This window comes from Eumetopias jubatus, unplaced genomic scaffold (assembly GCF_037043125.1).
Source record: "Eumetopias jubatus isolate StellerSeaLion01/CBP00866 unplaced genomic scaffold, mEumJub1_p1.0 scaffold_7, whole genome shotgun sequence".
Taxonomy (NCBI): Eukaryota; Metazoa; Chordata; class Mammalia; order Carnivora; family Otariidae; genus Eumetopias; species Eumetopias jubatus.
In genome coordinates, this window is record NW_028274813.1 from 73,017,095 (window position 1) to 73,023,007 (window position 5,913).

General features: G+C 42.8%; 1 pseudogene; it reads left to right on the plus strand.

Annotated features, from left to right (window-relative positions):
• The first annotated feature begins 3,457 nt into the window (after positions 1-3,457).
• On the plus strand, positions 3,458-5,426 carry LOC114202107 (60 kDa heat shock protein, mitochondrial pseudogene; annotated as a pseudogene).
• The last annotated feature ends 487 nt before the right edge of the window (positions 5,427-5,913 follow it).

Genomic DNA, 5,913 nt, shown 5'->3' on the forward strand with positions numbered 1-5,913 from the left:
TATACAGCTGAGTCTTCAGGTTGGGTGTCTTTGATGTGCAGGGAGAGATGTTTGGCCGTCTTATTCAATAAAACAGTGAGTCTTTGGTCTTCTTTTGTGGCCATGGTTGAACGAATGTCTATAAGGAGCTGGGGACCTTTCCTGAGTTCTTGCTTATACCAAGGGAAGTAATTTGAGGCACTGTCTGAATAACTGCAGTTGATAACAGAGCTGCTTCCCTGCTGGACGCTCAGGGTAGAAGGATGCTGCTCCACCTTCTCTCCTTGACTGAACCCTGTGCAGAAAGAAAAGGTCAGAAAAAGGAGAAGAGATTCCAGGTTATTCTGCTTCAGAATTCTCTTTTTCTACACTAATTGAAGGAAACCTGAGTAAAACCAGTCTTGACTTCTGAAGAATACCCACTAATACACTGTTTCCCATAAACGCTCAACTCACAGTTCAGCTGCAGCCATGAGAATATGATTAAAGCTCCCGTGGCTGTCTTCATGGTTCCTCCCAATTAAGATCACTTTGAGAATTGCAGCCTCCAGCCAGCTCAGCTCCTTCTCTTGTCAGGCGGTCCCTTCTTTCCTCTAACAGAGTACTTTCCCACATTGTCTACCAGCCAATAAAAAAAAAGACTCTACTTCTGCCATAGCCTAGTCAATCAGATGCACTAAAATGAACCCTCCACGTGTTCTGCATCAGCACAGGTGCACTGCCTTCTTGTGGTCACATCTCTACTGAACTCACTGGGGAAATGTTCCTCTCTTAGCCTATGTCTCTGAGGGACTCAGATGAATCAAGGCAGCAATAGTCAAGCAAATTATATCTTAGATCAGGGATCAAGTGCACAGTAGGAATGTAAAAATTAGATTTATACCTCTGCACACTACTGAGTCACTATTAAGTTCAAAAGAGGTAGATCCTGTTGCTGTTTTATTGGTGATGGGCCTGGTTTACATGTTTTAAAATCAGGAAGGAATCAGGGCACCTGGGTGGTTCAGTTGGTTAAGTGTCTGACTCTTAATTTCGGCTCAGGTCATGATCTCAGTATTGTGAGATTGAGCCCCAAGTCCAGCTCTGCATTGGGCGTGGAGCCTGCTGAAGATTCTGTCTCTCCCTCTCTGTCTGTCCCTCCTCTTCCCTGCTTGTGCTCTCCTGTGTTAACAAATAAATAAATATTATGAAGGAATAATGATTCACTCTCCTAAACAAAGAAAATGGAAAACCTTCCCTTTCTGCCAAATCTACCATCCTTATTTGTCTGTTATGGAGAAAAACTCTAAAAGGGACATGGAAGCCAAAGATTAGATATTTTCAATGCCTCTGATCTCAGACTCTGTGCCTCTAAGCTGGTCTCACCTGTGATCTTGCAATTTTCACAGAATTGACAGCACCAACAGTCAAAATGTGGATTCTTCCCTCAGTTAAGATGACAGTCATAAAAATCTCAATGATAAAGGAGCGGTGGGGGAGGGGAGGGAGTTCCATGAGTTAGGAAACAGTTTGACCCATAGACTTGATTGATTTGTGATGAGAAATCTGGCATGCTATTCTTATTGCTACATGGATTATATACTAGAAAGCACTGGGGGAAAGAGTAGAAAATCTCAGAATACATCGGGCTTCAGGTTCAAAAAATGTAGCCATATATAAATTTATTCTACAGATGCTTTTATTTTCTGCTGTCAAAAGGAATGCCAGGTCCTAAATGCAGTAACTGACTCAAATTCTTAGTGGAATTTCCTCAAAAGTGTAAAGCAACTTTCTGAGCATAGAGCTACCTTGGCCATTGTTGGTTCACATTCCATACTCTGTCATTTTTCTCCCAAACTCCACTACCGTGTCCTTTCCCCAAGACACTGATAAAGTTCCTCAGTCCTGTAGATTTCCAGAATTATCCCTTTCTGCCAAAAACCCTTTCTCAACTACTTTAGTAACTGGATATTTTCCAATTACATCTGTAAGGGAAAAAATCTAGGAAAGCCTAAATATTGCCAATCAAGACTACCTTACCTCCCTAAGTGGAAGCCTTTTTCCTATGATTTATACTCACTGGTCCTCCGGAGTTGTGCATATTAAATACAATCCTCATCCACATTTTACACCATTGAAAATTTAGGGACAACTATGAGAAGAATCAAAATCAACATATAAATTTGTCTGTGAATATAAGATGTGTTTTTACATATGTAAAATTTCTCCATTCTAAGAATCTTCCTCTAGAGGAGGAGCAAGATGGTGGAGGAGTAGGAGACCTAAATTTCGTCTGGTCTCAGGAATTCAGCTAGATAGGGATCAAACCATTCTGAACACCTACAAATTCAACAGGAGATCGAAGAAAAGAACAGCAGCAACTCTCTGAACAGAAAAGTGACCACTTTCTGGAAGGTAGGATGTGCGGAGAAGTGAATCTGAGGCGATATTCGGGAGGATAGACGGCCGGGGAGGGGACCTCCATCAGCCACTACTGGCAAGTGCTAGAGTAGCGGAACACAAAATCAGAACTTCTAGAAGTCGGCTCCGCTGAGGGACGTCGCTCCAGTGGCTAAGCAGGGGTGGAACCCTCTCTGGGATAATGTGGTCCCAGGACCCTCGGGGTCACAGAAAGACCGGGGGTGCCTGAGTGCGGCAGAGCTCCCAGGAATTGGAGCGGGGAAGCCGGCTGCAGAGACGGAGCCGAGGCGTGGGCTCTCAGCTCGGGGTTACCATAAACTGTGATTGGTGACACAGTTGGGCCACTGCTCCTCCAGCAGGGACCCAACAAGCGGCAGATCCAGGGAAACTCCCCTTCCTCCCCCGGGAGGAGCGGCACGGGAGCGCACCACAGGGATCTGCTGGGTTTGGATACCACACCGAGTCGGGTGCCAGAGATAGAAACGCTCGGTCACAGGCCGGGTGAGCACGGAGTGCGGCTGGAGACCAGGGAGATAGGAGTGATTGACTGCTTTTCTCTGGGGGCTCACTGAGGAGTGGGGCCCCAAGTTCTCAGCTCCTCCAGGACAGAGATTGGGAGGCCGCCATTTTCACTCTCGACCTCCAAAGCTGTACCAAGAGCTTGCAGGGAACAAAAGCTCCCGAGAGCAAACCTGAGCAGATTACTCAGCCCAGACCAGCAAGGGTGGGGCAATTCCGCCTCAGGCAAAGACATTTGGGAACCACAGCAACAGGCCCCTCCCCCGATCAGCAAGAACAGCCAGCCAAGACCAAATTTACCGTTCAATGAGAACGGCAGAACTCCAGCACTAGGGGAATACTGCACATAGAATTCATGGCTTTTTTCCCATGATGCTTTAGTCTTTCAAAGTTAATTTTTTTAATTTTCTTTTTTCTTTTTCTATTTTTTTTTAATTTTTCTTTTTCCCTTTTTCAACCAACATCTTGTCAATCCCTTTTTTAAAAAATCTTTTTTACTGCTCACTCGCCTCCGATGGCCTGCCTCACAGTCCGCACGCTCTGCCGCTGCCCCACAGAAATGCTTCGATTACCCTCAGTCCTTCGCCAAATTAGGCCAGTGTCCAGAGCACTGGTTCCTCATCTCACTCGGGCCTATGCCAAAGATGTAAAATTTGGTGCGGATGCCCGAGCCTTAATGCTTCAAGGTGTAGACCTTTTAGCCGATGCTGTAGCCGTTACTATGGGGCCAAAGGGAAGAACAGTGATTTTTGAACAGAGTTGGGGAAGTCCCAAAGTAACAAAAGATGGTGTGACCGTAGCAAAGTCAATTGACTTAAAAGATAAATATAAAAATATTGGCGCTAAACTTGTTCAAGATGTCGCCAATAACACAAATGAAGAGGCTGTGGATGGCACCACGACTGCTATTGTCTTGGCATGCTCTATTGCCAAGGAGGGCTTCGAGAAGATTAGCAAAGGTGCTAATCCTGTGGAAATCAGAAGAGGTGTGATCTTAACTGTTGATGCTGTAATTGCTGAACTTAAGAAGCAGTCTAAACCCGTGACAACCCCTGAAGAAATTCCTCAGGTTGCTACGATTTCTGCAAATGGAGACAAAGAAATTGGCAAAATCATTTCCAATGCAATGAAAAAGGTTGGAAGAAAGGGTGTCATCACAGTAAAGGATGGAAAAACACTAAATGATGAATTAGAAATTATTGAAGGCATGAAGTTTGATCGAGGTTATATTTTTCCATACTTTATTAATACATCAAAAGGTGAGAAATGTGAATTCCAAGATGCCTATGTTCTATTGAGTGAAAAGAAAATTTCTAGTGTCCAGTCCATTGTACCCGCTCTTGAAAATGCCAATGCTCACGGTAAGCCCTTGGTCATAATTGCTGAAGATGTTGATGGAGAAGCTCTGAGTACACTCGTTTTGAATAGGCTAAAAGTTGGTCTTCAGGTTGTGGCAGTCAAAGCTCCAGGTTTTGGTGACAATAGAAAGAACCAGCTTAAAGACATGGCTATTGCTACTGGTGGTGCAGTGTTTGGGGAAGAAGAATTGACTCTAAATCTTGAAGATATTCAGCCTCACGACTTAGGAAAAGTTGGAGAGGTCATTGTGACCAAAGATGATGCCATGCTCTTAAAAGGAAAAGGTGACAAGGCTCAAATTGAAAAACGTATTCAAAAAATCATTGAGCAGTTAGATATCACAACTAGTGAATAAGAAATGGAAAAGCTGAATGAACGTCTGGCAAAACTCTCAGATGGAGTAGCTGTGTTGAAGGTTGGTGGGACAAGTGATGTTGAAGTGAATGAAAAGAAAGACCGAGTTACAGATGCCCTCAATGCTACGCGTGCCGCTGTTGAAGAAGGTATTGTTCTGGGAGGGGACTGTGCCCTGCTCTGCTGCATTCCAGCCCTGGACTCAATAACTCCAGCTAACGAAGATCAAAAAATTGGTATAGAAATTATTAAGAGAACACTCAAAATTCCTGCAATGACTATTGCTAAGAATGCAGGTGTTGAAGGATCACTGATAGTTGAGAAAATTATGCAGAGTTCCTCAGAAGTTGGTTATGACGCTATGCTGGGAGATTTTGTGAATATGGTGGAAAAAGGAATCATTAATCCAACTAAGATTGTAAGAACTGCTTTATTGGATGCTGCTGGAGTGGCCTTTCTGTTAACTACCGCAGAAGTTGTAGTCACTGAAATTCCTAAAGAAGAGAAGGACCCAGCAATGGGTGGAATGGGTGGTATGGGAGGTGGCATGGGAGGCGGCATGTTCTGATTCCTAGAATAGTGCTTTACCATTATTAATGAACTGTGAGAGGAAGCTCAAGGCTCTGCTCCTCAACCATAACTTCAGAGAAGTCAGTTGAAGGAAATGACTGAAGAAAAGGCTGGCTGATGTTTAAGAAAATCACTATAACCATCAGTTACTGGTTTCAGTTGACAACATATAATGGGTTACTGCTGTCATTGTCCATGCCTACAGATAATTTATTTTGTATTTTTGAATAAAAAGACATTTGTACATTCCCGATAACTGAGTGCAAGAGCCATGTACCAATGTACTGTTTTCAACTTAAATCACTGAGGCATTTTTACTACTATTCTGTTAAAGTCAGGATTTTAGTGTTTGCCATCACCAGATGAAAAGTTAAGCAGCCTTTCTGTGGAGAGTAAGAATAATTGTGTACAAAGTAGAGAAATATCCAATTATGCGACAACCTTTGTGTGGTAAAAATTTCTTTAAGTTAAAAAAAAACTTTTTTACTTTTCTTTTTAGAGTCATATTCTATCCCTTCATTGTAGTTAACCTTATTTTTTGTATATATATAAGTTGTTCCCTCTTTAAAATTTTGGGATACAATTTCCTCTAACAGACCAAAATATACCCTAAATCTCTAGTGTATGGCTTTGTTCTAGTCTCCTGATAGATCACATTCTCTCCCCCCCTTTTTTTTATTTCTCTTCTTTCTTTTTTCAACCAACATCTTATCAATTCCTTTTATAAACTCT